The 16754-nt window shown below is 40.7% G+C and overlaps 1 long non-coding RNA gene across 1 annotated transcript; it reads right to left on the reverse strand.

The window, feature by feature from the left end:
* Positions 1-618: 618 nt before the first annotated feature.
* Positions 619-14426, reverse strand: LOC117871073. The gene is made up of 3 exons (XR_004644151.1): positions 14355-14426; positions 1767-1835; positions 619-812 (listed from the first exon to the last, which is right to left on the reverse strand). It is a non-coding gene; the product is annotated as an uncharacterized LOC117871073 (long non-coding RNA).
* Between the last annotated feature and the right edge of the window lie 2328 nt (positions 14427-16754).

The raw sequence follows: 16754 nt of genomic DNA on the forward strand, positions 1-16754 counted from the left end.
AAGCATTAACTACATGATCCTTTAACTTCACATGTGAATTCATTTGTCATGAACATCTATTCATGAAATTTACAGTGCATCAGAATATATAAGTATTGGCCAACCCACTGGGGAAAATATTTGGTTGGAGGGTTTTTTGGTAGTTTTTTGTTTTTAACTTCAAGCTCTGCCCAATGTGTTTATAGGTCTTTCTCTCTCTCTCTCTCTCATGTGATAACTGTGGAAAAAGGTACTTCCAGGAATTGAACAAGGCAAATTCTCTTCACAAATATAGCCAAATATTGGTTGGCTATCAATCAAATTAGTTGTCCTCAAAAGCATTTTTTAAACCAATCATCTCAATAAATAGTATAAAATATTTATTAAAGCACTCCTGCCGTGTTTCCATAGACCCACAGGTGCATTTAAGAACCATGTTTTGTTTTCCACCCATATATATATATATATATATATCTCAAAGAATAACCTAGCTGTTGTCTGCAATTCAACTGTTGCCCACAATAAACCAAGCAAACGACTGGGTTGTTCATTGCATGACAGTAGTGCACACCCTTATACATAACCTGGCCTGTTAAGAGGTTCGTTGCAGCCACTTTCTGTTTCTGTCCTGGGCTGTCCACTCTGTTTTTGGTTTGGAATTCATTTTCTGAGTTTAATTTTAGTGTTATTTTACTGTTGCAGTTTCATTTAGGTGATTTGCACCAGGGTCATCATCATCTGGTAGAAGGGTCATTTGTGTAATTGTCCTTCAGGAGCTCATTCCAGCTTCTCACTCCTGGGAGCGGACATGCAGATAAGATTTCTGACAGACCCTGACAAAGAAGCAATACAGAATTCAAGAAATGTCTGGGACTGATGGATTTGGGTGGAGGGAAGGAAATGAGAAACAGCAATGAGCCACTGACTCAGTTACTACTTCTAACATCTAGACCAGTGCCAGATATGATAGGCAAAAATCCAACTATTTTAGAAATATTGTATGGAAGAGTATCAGAGGGGTAGCCGTGTTAGTCTGGATCTGTAAAAAGCAACAAAGAGACCTGTGGTGTCACAAGACTTTGTTGCTTTGTATGGAAGAAACTCTTTCTCCCCAAAATGCTTTGTAAAAGTAAACAACAAAATTAAGGTGAGAGCACAGGGTGAACTACATAAGAAGGCATAGGCAAAAGAGATATTTTCTTTTTTAAATAAAGGGCAAAAAAAAATACCTCTGTGCATGGGGGAGGAGCAGAGAATGATAGTAAGGCATGTTCCAATCCATCCCCAGCCTCCCTTTGCAGGTGGGGATGGAACACATCCACAGCTATTCCCTATAGCTCTGTTCCTCTCTGCCCAGCGATTCATGGTTTAAGTTCATGTTAACAGAGTAAATGGAATCATCAGCTGGAAATTGACTGGGAGCTTGTTTTCCTATGAAGAGGACTGGAAACTCACTCATGTAAAGTGGCTCAAGGGTTTGTAAGAGATTTCAACACTCTACCATCGCTTTGCAGATTTATTTCTATTATGTATTTTGCCAATGCCATTGGAGCACTTTCCCACTCAAGAGGCAGTTATATTTGAGTAAAATATATTTTCCTTCTTCCCAGTTGCATGCCCCATAAATCACAGCTGTTTGATTTAACTAAATGGTGCTTCCATCTTCCAGATCAAAAGATCCAGAGACATCTTCCTCACAGCGATCCAGCCTAGCATCAATAGAGGAGAGCAGTGAAGTATGTATGTAGGAAACTGGAGCTGGAGAGTATATAAGTAGTGTTACCTACCTTACAATGCCATTGCTAGCACCTCCAGAACCGATGGTAGCAGATAGCCAGCAGATGCACTGCTGTGACCTATTGAAACAAGACACATGTTACTGGGGCATGGAAGACACCAAACACAGAAAGCAAACAAGTCCCTTTAAAACAAAGTTATAATACAAAACAAAGTTGTACTGAATACAGTGAATAGAGATTTAAGACTTCTTAAATGTACAAATGATAGAAAAAAAGATAGAGTTGGCTGAACCTCACTGAAACCCACACAGAAACAATGAACACCCCTTCTGCTCACGTCTAAACAGCATCATCATGTTATATTTTGATTCGTTTTGTACTAGTCTCCTGTATGTTGCCTTAGTAATAATCAAAAATAATCATAATACTGTATCACAAAATCTGATACTAGGACAAAGATTATGGATCACATTATCAGATTTTCTCTTACATATTAGGAGTTATCTTTCTCTGTTAGGCAAAGTCAAAGGGATAAAAAAATCAAATTACAAATAAGATATACAAAAGAAAACAGACAAATTCAAATTTGCATCTTAATAGCTTTGTGATATGCAGCTCAAGATTACTATTTGCATTATTTGTTCTGTGTATCTCTTTGTTTAATACCCCTTATCCACTTATATAAAGTACATTCAGAAAGATATGACTGTGGGAATAGTTTTTTTGAGGACTTGAAATTCAGCAGAAAGCATGTAAAAACTTGGTATAAAATTTTACTTACCTTTATTCACCTATGACTGGCATTGGAAAAGATATTGGATAAAAGCTTTCAATGACACCAATGGCAAAAAAGCCACTGGGACCTTTGGGTTGCATATGCAGATGGTAGTCCAAAGATTGTTTTTCTCTAGACACCTCTGGTGAGACTCCGTGTAGTCTATGGTGCCCATTCTGAGCACCTCAATACCAGAAAAATAAGGCTAGACCAATTCAGTGAAGGGCAGCTAAAGTTACCCAGGGGCTATGCTAGGGAACAGTAGAATCAAACAATTTTAGAATGAAGCTTGAGTAACCAATGGGACTAGAGAGTTAACTTAGATACATTTGAAGAGTGTGAATATTAAGCCATAGCAAGGATTGTTTAGGACCATACAAGATATAAACTATTGCCTGAATTTCCCTCTTGGTTCTGTAGAGATGATATTCAATTTAGCAGACAAAATTATTGTGTTTGGAAGGATAACTTTGCCTACTTTTTCTTTCCTGGGGAAAATTTACTTTTCAAATAGTTGTATTTCACCATTTACATGATGAAAAGGTGTGTAGATTAGTGAAAATTATATAAATTTGGTTCCAAAGAGATCCATGGGCATGCTGGGTGACCTCGTGCAAGTAACTTCATGCTGTGTTTCAGGCGTCCCATCAGCAAAATGAGAATAATAATACTTACTTTCTTTGAAAAGCACCAAGATGAATGTACGAAGAGCAATTTAAGATGTGGGTATTAGTATCACTATGATAATCTCAGTTTTTCATGCAAATATTCACAAAAGGTGAAAAGTTTAAGAGGCTGGAAGAGCTATTCAGAAGTCACCTCCCAGTTCTGTTTTTACTTAGCTGCTGGACTGAGAAACAGACCCATATGCAGATCTTATCTGCTGTCATTCTGCTGCCTCTCATCAAATGGGCTGCTAAATCCGGCTCTGTTTCCTTTATCAGGTCTAGAAACCACATGACATTTTCAATCTTAACTGTTGTGATAAAGGAAGATTAAAGGGCCAATATCAACTTGTTTTGGCTTAAAATTTGGCTTGCTATACCTAATGTTGTAGGACTCTAGTAAAAACTTTTCCTCCTTACAAAGAGATAAGTTACATATTTTCTACATGCACATTACACTTCATACATATTCCAATATATAATGTCATTTTATGGTTAAGGTTTATCCCATATATTTCTCCCATTAACACAATAAATAAAAATCCCCAAAATATCAATCACTCAAATCCATACTATTTGTTGTAAAAGCTATCCTTTCAAAATTTTAACCAAATTATACTATGCACAAATCAATAGGTACATGTGTGATGAATGACGAGTTATTCTGTGCTGCATTTCTGATGTATGGGTGGCCAAAAAATTGCAACAGCAACTTTAAACAGGTAAAAAACAGTATCACTCAGCACTTGCTACTTTACCATTTTTCTCTTCGAATAGAAGTGTCCAAATTGTTTACCTGCTTTAGACAATCACAGAAATATTCAGAGAAATACCTCTTTATTATGAAAAGTTTGGAGATAGGTCAAAGTATTCCTAAATGGAAATCCCGAGTCCCAAAGCAATCAGAACTATGAAGCTATAATCAACACCACCATTATATTTTTATATACAACATACGGAAAGCCTTGGCAATATTTGCTTAAGCCATGACTGGCAAATTAATAACAGGACTGATAGAGGAAATCCATATTTCTAAGCTTCAATTGCCAACAGCAGGGAATAAGAACAAAAATGAGATCTCAATTAAAAAAAAAAAAAAAGGGAGCTCTGTTCTTACACTTGGCAGTAATCCTTTGAAATCTTATCAAATTACTTCTTATTTTCTTATAGGGTATTTTCCTGTTTATACCTATTGTATGGAGAATAAAAACATATTTCATCTGTTGTACTGTGTGCCATTATGAAAAGTGGGAATAAAGGAGATGGAAGGCGATATTAAAGTGCAAATTTCTTATTAATACTAGAAGCCTTTGTCAGTCTAGCAACAAATATTCTTGCAATTACCACCCAGAGACAAGAGCAAGAAGTAGTCAGGAATTCAAGAGATCCTATGTGTTGCCATTATTAAAAAAAAAAAAAAAAAAAAAAGAGTGCTTTGCAATTACCTAAAACCTTTTATATAGAGGAACTCAAAAAGCTTTATGTCAATTCATCAATTAGCTTTATAAAAATCAGTGTAGTAGTTATCCCCTTTATACAAACAGGTCCACAGGCAGAGAAGGTAAAGTCATTTCAAAAAGTGGCTATCAGTTTTGGGTGCACAATTAGAGGCACCAGAATCTTAATTTTTGAATCCTCTTTCTTCTTACAGCTCCCATATAAATCAGTTCCAGGTGCTCATCACTTTTATAAATCAGGCTCAAGTTTGTCAACCAAAAGTAAAGGCACCTAAAATCAGTGCCAGTATTTATAAATAAATAGACTGCCATTCCCAAAGTGGAACAGCAAGCCCGTGAGCAAGGAGTAGAAGCCTGAAATGCAGATTCTCATGAGAAATATATAGAAATTTGAGAACACCTGATCTGTACAATTCTGAATATAAAAAAAGATCTGAACAGCGTGTGACCAGGGATTAAAGCTAAACTGCAATTTCTCTTCTTCAGGATTAACAAAACAGTACATCATTGACACTGAAGGGCTTTCAGCAACAAAAAGTTTTACCCATTCTCATGCTGTCCTGAAGACACTACCCATTTATCATACTGAATGAATGAAAGGAACTAAAGCGGTTATATTATACAAAATGGAAACATGACAAGGAATTTCAGTGAGAGTCTGGAGATTACAAAGCAGGCAGAGTCTACAGGTGGCTACAGCAGGAATTGGAAATTATGAAAACAGGAAGAGAAGAGTGAAAACAAAGAAAGCTGGCAGCCATGATTAAGTAGCTGTGGCAGACAAAACTATATCCGTAGTTTAATTGTTAAAGTTAATTTAGGTTTTAAATGCACCTAGAAGACTAAAACAAGAAAGAAAGGGAAACAAACAGAGCACGAATGAAGAAGATCAAATGACACATTTGTGTCACAGAGTTTTAGGAAAATTGAGAAAAGTTTAATCTACAATTTTTAGATATTTAAGTCTACACACTAATGGGAAAATTGTTCCTTCTTAATATAAATTCATAGTTGGTGGAAAGATATTTCAAAAGCTAAACAAAAACAGGGATTGACTTACTGAGGTTTGTAATCATGAGTACATGTGTGGTTGTTGATAAAAATAACTTAAACTTTAAAAACTTAAAACTTAAAAAGCATTACTAGTAGAGATTAACAAATAAACTAAGTTTCTCTATATAACTGTGAGCAAAGCCCAATATTCTTTCATCATCATGCCACTGTAAATAATTCCCAAATTTCTTTAGTAAATAATTCTTAGTCTGCAGATACTGGGCAAATGGTTCATTGTGAATATTTGCAATTCACACCAATCACATGCAATTGTTTCTGTTCCCTGATATGGTGTCATCTTTAACTATCACAGTGTAAATACAAAATTCTAAGAAATACTCTATGCTAAATTCACTTGTATGATGAAACCATACAAAGGTCTATATACACTCCTTAAATTCTCAAAATATTAAGTGGGCTGTAAGTAATGCATAGGCCTTGACTAAGCACTATGTACCAGGGACTATTTCCCACTTGACAAATATTCCAACTTAAAGTTCACATTTCATAAGTTTGAGTGTTAGATAAAAAACTCATGCATTTGACTCTTCAAAGAAAGGAACAACAACAGCGTTACAAATGTGGTAAAATCCAAATTTGCAAATCAAATGTATTTTTGCAGAAAAAGGTTTCACTAGTTTCTCAGCAATAGTCAAGAGGGACTGGAAAATGTGAAGCTATCAGAGAAAAAATCTTTAGCCAGGTTAAAACTAAGACCACCCTTACACTAAACTCTAGGTGCTGATAAACTGACTATGCGTTCAATCCAAGCAGATGACTGTCTTTCTGCAAGAGGCAAAGCATCCTCAGTCCTCAATGACTAAGAGTTAGGGGCTGTTGATTCTTTGTCAATGCCATATAAAGCTCCTATTTATGTAACTTGTCATATTAATAAAGTAACTTTTTGCTATAACCACAAAGACCGCTTAATGTAACCAGCAATAGCATTTTATCAGCTATGTATTTATACCTCGGCACTTGCACCAGCATCACTAACGAGGAAAGTCTCAAAACTAAATCAAATATTGTGGGCTTGTCTACACTGTGTATTAGTCTGCCCCAGCAGGGTGTAAATTCTAGTGTAGTGGTTCCCAAACTTGTTCCACTGCTTGTGTAGGGAAAGCCCCTGGTGGGCCAGGCCGGTTTGTTTACCTGCTGCGTCCGCAGGTCCGGCCAATCGCGGCTCCCACTGGCTGCGATTTGCTGCTCCAGGCCAATGGGAGCTGCTGGAAGTACATCCCTCGGCCCGCACCGCTTCCAGCAGCTCCCATTGACCTGGAGCAGCGAATCGCGGCCACTGGAAGCCACGATTGGCCGAACCTGCGGACGCGGCAGGTACACAAACCGGCCCGGCCCGCCAGGGGCTTACCCTGCACAAGCGGTGGAAAAAGTTTGGGAACCACTGTTCTAGTGCATGCTATTGTGTCATATGCTAACTGACCCATGTGGATGCTGCTGGCACACACTAAAAGCTTCCTAGTGTGCTTTAATGCAGTACTATTTGGAATGGGACGACATTAACACTAGGGAACTTAAAATACACGACAGCAAGGTCTGAGTGGGCCAGTTAGTGTGCAACACGCTACTGTGAACTAGAATTTACTCCCTACTGAGGCAGACTAACACACCATATAGACAAGCTCTATATCTTACAATCATTTTGATGGACCACTGGTAGATTTTCCATTTCTCTAACAGCTACTTAAATCAAAATTACAGCTCTGCTTTTGTTAATCTGTTCTTGAGTGATATGTGCATACCTGGTCAAATAAAAACAGTAAGACCAACATTTTCAGACTCAAGTTAGAAAGGAAAGCAAATTGCTGTTAATTTCTAAAAAGGTGAACACCCATAGTTCGTCAACTGCAATAGCTGTTGCGGAAACTGAAAAGTTATTTATTTAGGTGCTTAAACACTTGCAGTGAAATTATAATTTACTTAGCGAAGTTTATAGATGGCACCTTGATCTGCAAATAGGCACAAAACTAGAAAACTAAAAATCTGGAACCACTATAGTCACTGCCTCGTTTATTTCAACTACACTTACCTTACTAGGCATGATGGTAACAAAGGAAATCTAAGTTACCTGTAAGATTGTGTGGAAAGTAATTAAGCCACCAAAAGCCATTTTTTAAGACATCAGTGTCACTGAGTAGTTATCTACCATATAAGCAAACAGCAGGATAAAGTTTGCTTAAGGATTACAATGTAGAATGAATGCCATGAATAGTTCTATTATTAGGGACTCACTTTTTGCATTGTGTTAATGGTGGCTGAAGTTATACTATATTGTTTCTCACCCCTGAAAGGATGACTTCCAAACTCCCAGTATTTCCAGAATGGCCAGGCAGAGTCTTCTGGTATCAATCTTGATGCTCATGTGGTTGCATGAATAATCATTACATACCTGTTCTTCATATGATACACTTGCCAAGAAAATCTCATACATCTGCTGAGTTGAAAATGTAATTGAAGTGAATCTGTGGTACTTTTTCTAGTGAACATTCACAAATTCAGTGGTTCTCAAACTTGTTCCGCTGCTTGTGCAGGGTAAGCCCCTGGCGGGCCAGGCCGGTTTGTGTACCTGCCGCGTCCGCAGGTTCGGCCGATCGCGGCTTCCAGTGGCCGCAGTTCACTGCTCCAGGCCAATGGGGGCTGCTGGAAGCAGCGCAGGCTGAGGGATGTACTGGCCGCTGCTTCCAGCGGCTCCCATTGGCCTGGAGCAGCGAACCGCGGCCAGTGGGAGCCGCGATCGGCCGGACCTGCGGACATGGCAGGTACACAAACCGGCCTGGCCCGCCAGGGGCTTTCCCTACACAAGTGGTGGAACAAGTTTGGGAACCACTGGTGTAGCATTCACTTAGCTCTAGATCACAGCAACCAAGTTGCGCTGAATCCTGTATTTCAAGCCGATTCCAAAAGAACTCTAAGCACATTTGTAATGACAACATCCAAGAGTGCTCAAGTGTCAGTATTATGTCTTAATGGGTTCCTGTAAGTAAACCTAAGGTCACTTCCTGAAGGCTGACATTTTAAAAGGCAATTATTGAAGTAATTACTTGTTTTTTTTAAAAAAGTGCAGACAGTGGTTTTTCTATTGTTGAAAAGAACAACTGTGTCAATGTTATTTGCAACAGCACTGAATGACTTTCAAGCCCAATGAAAGGCCACATTATTGATGTTATATGACTCATAGCTCTCTTTCTTGAGATAAAGTTATCACCAACTAGTTCCAAAAATTGTTTGCTAGGAGTTAACTTCTATATGTTCTTATCTGTTTGTGTTCTTAATAAAAAATATGGATTGGAATATTTGATGGATGGTGAACTGTGATACATGGACTCACGGTCCTTAAGCAGCACAGTGTATTCCTTAAGAAAACTATAATTACAGACCCTAACTGGCTTCTCTATTCCTTCAATTCCAGCTATTGAATTGAAAAGTCTACCTTGTTCACCAGGGATCAAATTTTGTGTGGAATTCTATTCAGCACACACACACACACACATCTAGGGCTGAATAATAATCTGCAAGTGTGCATACTGCAGAAAAACCTTTAATACAGGTCAGGTGAGCTCAGTACAACAGAAACTTTATCAGTATTATTTGGCTTAGACCCATTCCTTCTAGGCATTTCTGCAGGCATCAAACCAGAGTAAATACTATATTTCCAATGCACAGAATCTTTTAAAAAAAAGTTATACCCAATGATCAGTTCGGAATGAAAACAGCCTTCTGCAGGAAAAATAATGTGGCCAAGTATATACTTCACAGAGTGGTTGAAGTAGACTATTTTTGATCATTCCTTCAATTCCTCTCAAGTTGTTTTGACTACACTGTCGAGACAAACACTATGCAAACATTAGCTTATTCCTTGTAAGAGCTCAAGGTATTGGGCTCTTCATCCTTCCCCAAAGGAACAAAGAACTGGGAATTAGACACCAGGCTAGATCTGAGAACACTGCCACAAAAGGTCATCCCTTTGATATGCAACACCACTGGATTTAGTGGAGTCTGATAACTAGTATTTTAAAAGCTCTCTGGAAGCAACACGGATCCCTGCAGTACAATATCAAAGTCATTAGACTTGTAGATGAGCACTACAAAGGAAATTGTGGTTTTGTAAATCAAGTTGTCTTTTTACTGGGTTATCTTCCTGACAGTGCACTTCTCAAGCGACATCACTGCATTAGTGTATTTTGCTTTTTCCTCAGTACTACTCTCATCCTATTCACTCTATTTTTACTGTTATTCATTATTTCGAATCATGCCTGTCTAGCCCGTGATTTACATTTTTAGTAACTTATTCATAGGCCTTTATTATTCCCAAGGAGTCAATGAAGGGTGTCACAGTTTAGGGCAAATGCATCTGTATCTCCCCTTGTGGTCCAGCAAGGGCACTTACTCTAGGCTCCCGGCTCCTCAGATGTCACTGGTTTTGGGTGGAGACCCATGCTCTCTCCCTCAGGACCAGAGTTTTTTCAGGTTGCCCACTTCCCTGCCTATACTGTGAATTCCCCAGCAAGGCAGACTGCTTAAACAGGCCTGCATCTGTGCTTTGCTTCTCTTCAGAACCTATGAACAGTGCAATCGCCACAGTTATAAGTTACCACACTGCCCTACACGCTTACTCTTAATGTGAAAACATGACAGAGAAAACATATTAAGGCCTACACGTAGGATAATAAGCTTAGAGATCAGCCCAACTCCAACAAAGGCTCTGGTTGGTGATCAGTCCTTTAAACCCAATCAAGCGGCTTTTCTGTAGCTATAAGTTCATTACAGTTTTTTACTCAGAACCAGGGCCGGCTCCAGGCACCAACTTGCCAAGCAGGTGCTTGGGGCGGCCACTCCGGAGAGGGGCGGCACGTCCAGCTATTTGGTGGCAAGAAGGACCTCCCGCCGAATTGTCGCCACAGATCACGATCGCGGCTTTTTTTTTTGCGCCGCTTGGGGAGGCAAAAACCCTGGAGCCGGCCCTGCTCAGAACAAGCACCCATATCCATAGGATAACCCTTCCTTCATACAGGTTGGGCCTTTCATCTTCAGAGACCGTGACTATGTAAAAACAACGAAGAGTCCTTGTGGCACCTTAGAGACTAACAAATTTATTTGGGCATAAGCTTTCGTGGGCTAAAACCCACTTCATCAGATGCATTGAGTGTAACATACACTAGAGAAGTATAAATACACAGCATATGAAAAGATGGAAGTTGTCTTACCAAGTGGGGGGGTCAGTGTTAACGAGCCAATTCAATTAAGGTGGAAGTGGGCTATTCTCAACAGTTGACAAGAAGGGGTAGAAATCACTTTTGTAGTCCTAATGAGGCCAATGTAAACAAGGTGGCCCATTTCAAACAGTTGACAAGAAGGTGTGAGTATCAGCAGTGGGGAATTAGTTTTTGTAGTGACCGTGAATATGTAATCAGTCAGACAATGATTCTCTCCTCAGTGCATCGCTTCAAAAGGTTGGATTCAGAGGTGGGAATTTGCAGTCACCTCCCCGTAGGTATTTCAGAGGAAACCCACTTAACTTGGTCTATCCTAAGAGTATGTTTTTGTCTGGCACATTGTTTAAAATAGTTCTTTGATGCTCAGAAAGCTTCCTAGGGTTTACATTAGTCATCTTTTCACCTGGCCACTCTTCCCCCCCCCACCCCGAGAAGTCACACACAATACCCCAATAATACATGAACTTTGCATTTATAATACAGAAGGACTCCAAAATTATTTAAACTTAATTCAGTCAGCTCTCCCAAAGATATTGCAGGAAATTGCCATATGTGTTGCAAAGTGATTGTCACACATCAATTCACCTCTGATTACTGTGTTATGCCTCATAGAGATTAGAAAAGACTTCGCATTTTCTAATCTTTGGCCCATTTCCCAAGCTCCATCTCCATTGAAAGCTTCTCAACTCTGATTTTCTCTCACCATTTCAGTATATATTTAGTACTGAAGCAGGAACAAGACAGTCCAAAGCAAATTCTCTTAACTACAGTTTCTCACACTTCTCAGTAATAAATATAACATTTCAACTGATGGTCCATATTGTTTAAATTTCTTTTGTTTGTATTCTCTTGGTAGAAAAACATTGGGTCCATTCCTGATAAAGAATATTACTGTTTGAGGTCTATAACCAGCATCCTTCAAATGAAAAATCATTTATGTTACGTTAAAGAAGCCCTTTATTGGATATTGACAGTTTCTCCAGTGTCTTCTACTAGTCTTCCATTTCTGGAAAAATTCTTCCATCAAGGTATGATTATGCTATTCTAGCATTATGACAAATCCCTGGATTTGACATTTTTCAATGAGCATTTAGTCCTAGGCTTGGTATAGATATTTTCTCAGCTCCATAGCTGTCCTGAGGGAGATGTATTTTTTCTGTGTTTACACCACTGATTAAACCATTTGTTACCACAGGTGATACAGTTACAGTCTTTGCACTTTGCTATTTTAGTAAGTCTTGATACATAGAGAGTAGTTTGTCAGATATTAATGTTTGTTTTTGAAAGTCAGCATTCACTGGTCCCATCCCATTCCCCATCAGAGAATTAGATACCTAAATATTGTCTCATATGCTCTGAGTAAATTTTGAGAACTCAGGTTGAAGCTCAGAGAAATGTTCATTCATGTTGTCCATCGCAGACAAGGTCACTTTTGTCATCTGAGTATGAGACAAGCACATTCCCAAGGAATAAAGACATAATATTAGATGTCCATCATAGGCTAGTTCTTCTATGCTTCAGGCAAGGACACTTCCAAAGAAGAAAGAAAACAATTAAACATCCATCACACAACAAGGACCTGCCTCAGGAGGAAGCCAGTCTTGTTCTCTCAATGTCTTCCTAGAACCAGGTACAGTCAAAATGAGATAAGGTGTCCACACCTGCCCCGGGACCAAAGGAAAACAGCATGACAACTGGTACAGTGAGAAACCCTTGATACCAGCCATTTAACTGAAGCCTCCTCAGAGTCACTGCACTAAAATAAAGTTACGGCACATCCAGTTTTATTTTCTGAATATACCTCAGAACTGGATCCTTTTCTACAACCAGTCACTTGAATGTAAAATATTAAAAAACTTATCTGTTCTCCTTTCTCACTGCCATCTCTTGATTTCAGCGTGTAAGTGTCACTGCTGCCAACATTCTCACCACCACCTTTAAAATATTCCTAAAGCTGTAGTCTCATTACTAATTTAAGTGATAGCCTCTAATCTTATACGTGAAGGCCTTGTTTCCACTATGAAAAAGGTATGTTTTTTAAATGGACCTAATTAATTCAAGTTAACTAAACAGAGGTAAAATCCCAGTGAAGACAAGGCAGTTGTAATTTTTATACGAGTTAGCATGTCCAGTAAAAGCCTCTGGGGGAACCTAGGGTATCTCAACCTGCTAACTCATGGAAATTATGAACTGCCTTGGCTTCATGAGCATCTTACCTTGTGTTCGTTAACTCAGGTTGCTTGTCTGTAGTGAAGAGAAGATCTAAAATTTAGTACCTTCAAGGTGCAGCATTTCCTGAAAGGCCATCCACTCTGTCTGCCTCTGATGCAGATTCCTCCTTAATAGCATCTTTCTTTGTTAAAGGAAAGTCATTTTTCAATTAAAGCTGGTGTGAATATCCTCTGATGAGATTTTCTGCTGAAATTTTAACTTACTATAACATGCAAGTACTATACAAAAAAAAAATCTTTTTCAAACAGCTCTTGTTTGAATCAGATTTATCACATCTCAACTCTAATGTCCCTACTTACTTCATGAACAGTCTTTAAGGAAGGCGAATACAATCATTCCGAAGACCATGGGGGCAAAGAGCTACTCTGGAATTAGATGTTGAAAAAATATTGACATAGCTGAAAGCTGCTCTGCCACAACAACAACATACTATATCTCAGATTACAATTTTCAATGCATTTAAGTGACCCAGGAGCCTAAATTCCATTTTCAAAAAGTGACTTAGACAAATAGAAGCTTAAGTGCTACTGATATTTAATAAGTCCTCAAAAGTCCTAAGAGTCAGGCCCTCAAGAGAGTGTGCCTTAAAAATCTTGAGACTCTAAAAGATAATCAAGTTTGGGTACTTTTTATTTACCTTAAAGCAGTGGCATAGCTAGCATGGGACATTTGAGTGGGCCCTGATTTTGGGTGGGTGGGCAGGAGGGATCAGGGAGCCAGTCTTCGCCCCCCCCCCCTCCAGCCACCTTGCGTGGGGGGGTGATGGAAAGTCTGACTAGGGACCCCTGAAGGTCCCATGTGCACACCCAGCTCCAGGAGGAGACGCCGCTCTCTAACACGCATGGCTCACGGAACCCACGCTGGGGTCAGCTCCCTGAGGTGGCAGGCCTAGGTTTTTGGGTGATTGCTGCTGCCCTCCTCCATGCGGCGTGCATGCATGTCCGCTCGTCAGACACTCCGTTGCTGTGCTGCTGCTGCTGTCTCTCCTCCTCCCGTTGGGCTGGGAGAGTATACACCTGGTGTGTGGTGTCCTCAAGGTCTGGGCGGGGCTAGCGCTGGGGCCAGAGCAGAGCTGGGGATGGGCCTGGATGCTAAGTGGGTGGCCACAGCCTACCTGTAGCTATGCCCCTGCCTTAAAGGTCCACTTTAGGATACATTTAGGTCATATTTTTCTAGCTATTCCCTGTAACTATAATTGAAATCAAAGATAAGTACTTACTTACCTGTAATTTTTTCTTCTCTGAAGTAGGCACCTGGAGCACCATATCCATTACTCCTAGGATATTCCTCCTTTAGCTTCAAAGCACAGAAGCTCTTAAGAAAAAACAAAACAAAAAACACACTGCTTTAGCTTCACAATATACTGCCAACAGGTGGAGCTGTTTGAAAACTGATTGTCTTCTCATCTTGGCCAGTTGGCTGTGAAGAGGCAAATAAATTCTAATTTATTAACCTTAAAAAAGACAAACCGTCCCTAGGCATGATACTTGATGTCCATGTTTATAGCACAGAAATGGAAATGAAGACTTTCAGCAAATCCACGTGCCAAATATGAGGGAATACCAAGGTTTCTCCATCTCTCTGTAGGGGGGGAAAAAAAGAAGGATTCAGACATTTCTCTTCCATGTGGAATTTTATGAAAAATTTGTGGTGAGGGAAGGGTTCTTCACAAAGCACCAGTTATCATCCTAGCTTCCTGCTCCAGGAGCAACAGAATCACTTGCTTCATTCAGGATTTTTAACTTACACTGTATTATTCTAGCCTGGAAGTGCTAGCAGACAATGGACGTTCTATTGCTATTTTTCACATGAATAGCAACCAAATCCGGAGAGAACATAAGAATGGCCATAGTGGGTCAGACCAATGGGATCCACTTAGCCAAATATCCTGTTGGCTGACAGTGGCCGATGCCAGATGCTTCGGAGGGAATGAACAGAATAGACCAATTATCAAGTGATTGATCGCTTCTCATCCAGTCCCGTTTCTAGTATTATGTGAAAAGGTAAATAACATTTCCTTGTTCACTTTCTCTACATCATTCATGATTTTATGGACCTCTATCATATCCCCATTCCCTCAGTCATCTTTTCTAAACTGACAGGTCCCAATCTTTTTAATCTCGCCTCGTATGAAATCTGTTCCATACCTCTAATCATGTTGGTTATCCTTCTCTGTAGCTTTTCCTTCTTCCAGGTGGAAATGGCAGCCACAAGTGTTGGGTTCAATATCTAGGGGTTCCTCTTAACAATACAAAACAGAATCAGCTCAAGTCCCCACTCAGTAATCTGGGAAAACTAACTGTCACCCCTAGGTGCCTCTAAGAGGTAATACTTCCCCACTCACAAGCACTGAGCAAACACCCACCTCACAGTACACTGGGCAGTATCCTTTGCCTCAGTTTCCCACCTTGTGGTGTGAGTCCAACAAACAAGTGTCCTTTAACATGCCACTCCCCTTACCCTCTGCTGCACCCCACACACAATGGGGCTGTCCCTAGTCAGCAAAGACCCAGAGTTCAGAGGTGCATTTACATGGGTCCACCTCCAATCCCTGAAAGGTGGGCGGGGCGGGGGGCATGCAATGTCTTGGCTGCTAGTGCCACCTCTACAATTGGCTCGCTACTGCTGCTGCTATCTCTGCTGCTGCTGGGCACTCACTGCCACCTTTGCCGCTGTTGACCACTTGCAGCCTTCTCTCCTACTCATCTGCTGCCGTTTTTCAGGGCTACTTCTGCAATGCCACTTTCTGAGTTCCCCCACTTAGCCCAGCTCTTATCAATTTTAGTGGGAAGTGGGGGAACTCTGTGTTACAGCCTCTGTTGTCTTTCACTGCACACTGTCCCCATACTAGATCTAAAGCTTAACCCCTAAACTAGCTCATCAGTGATTTCACCTCTAGCAATCACTGAATGGAAACAAGGACTCTCAATTGAATCCAATCAGCTCTAGGACTCTGTAGGCAGAGCCCACAGCATCAGATAGTCCCCACCCCCTCATCTTCAGTGGGATCCCTACCCGTGCTTAGCAAGTGAGGCTCAGTTTATGGTGAACCCCTCAGTCCAGGCAGGTTAAGTTCCGCTGCCCTTTACTCATACACAATGAGAATAACAACAGTTTTGGGATATCTCTTTCCAACTTTGCCACCTCTCTTTATGCCCCCTGTAAGAGGGTCCGGACTCACCCCTGCGGCGCCTCCTGATGGTCATCCAGGGAATTAGCTCACCAGCCTCTGGAGCGCCCTCTGCAGGCCAGTGATCCGCCTTGTCCTCTGCACTGGCCCCCGTGTCCCTCCCAGGACCCCAGTGCCCCTTGCTCTGGGTGCTGCCCCTGACAATACCCATACGTATACTAGGTCTCCCCTCCCAGGGAACCCCCACCCACTAACACCACCTCACCTCAGGATAAGGCCACTGCCAGTCACCAGCTAGCCCCCACTCTCTGGGGCAGACTGCAGTATAGGTCACTCATCATCGGCAAGGTTGGGTTCGGACCTGCTGCCTTGGTCTAGCCCTAGGCTGCCCTCTGCAACCCCCAGTACCCCTTGGCCTATTACCAGGCCGCAGCCTAGGGCTATCCAGGCTGGAGCTCTTCAGCCTTTCCCCAGCCCTGCTCCACTCAGGTAT

Source organism: Trachemys scripta, chromosome 1, assembly GCF_013100865.1.
Source record: "Trachemys scripta elegans isolate TJP31775 chromosome 1, CAS_Tse_1.0, whole genome shotgun sequence".
Classification (NCBI taxonomy): domain Eukaryota; kingdom Metazoa; phylum Chordata; order Testudines; family Emydidae; genus Trachemys; species Trachemys scripta.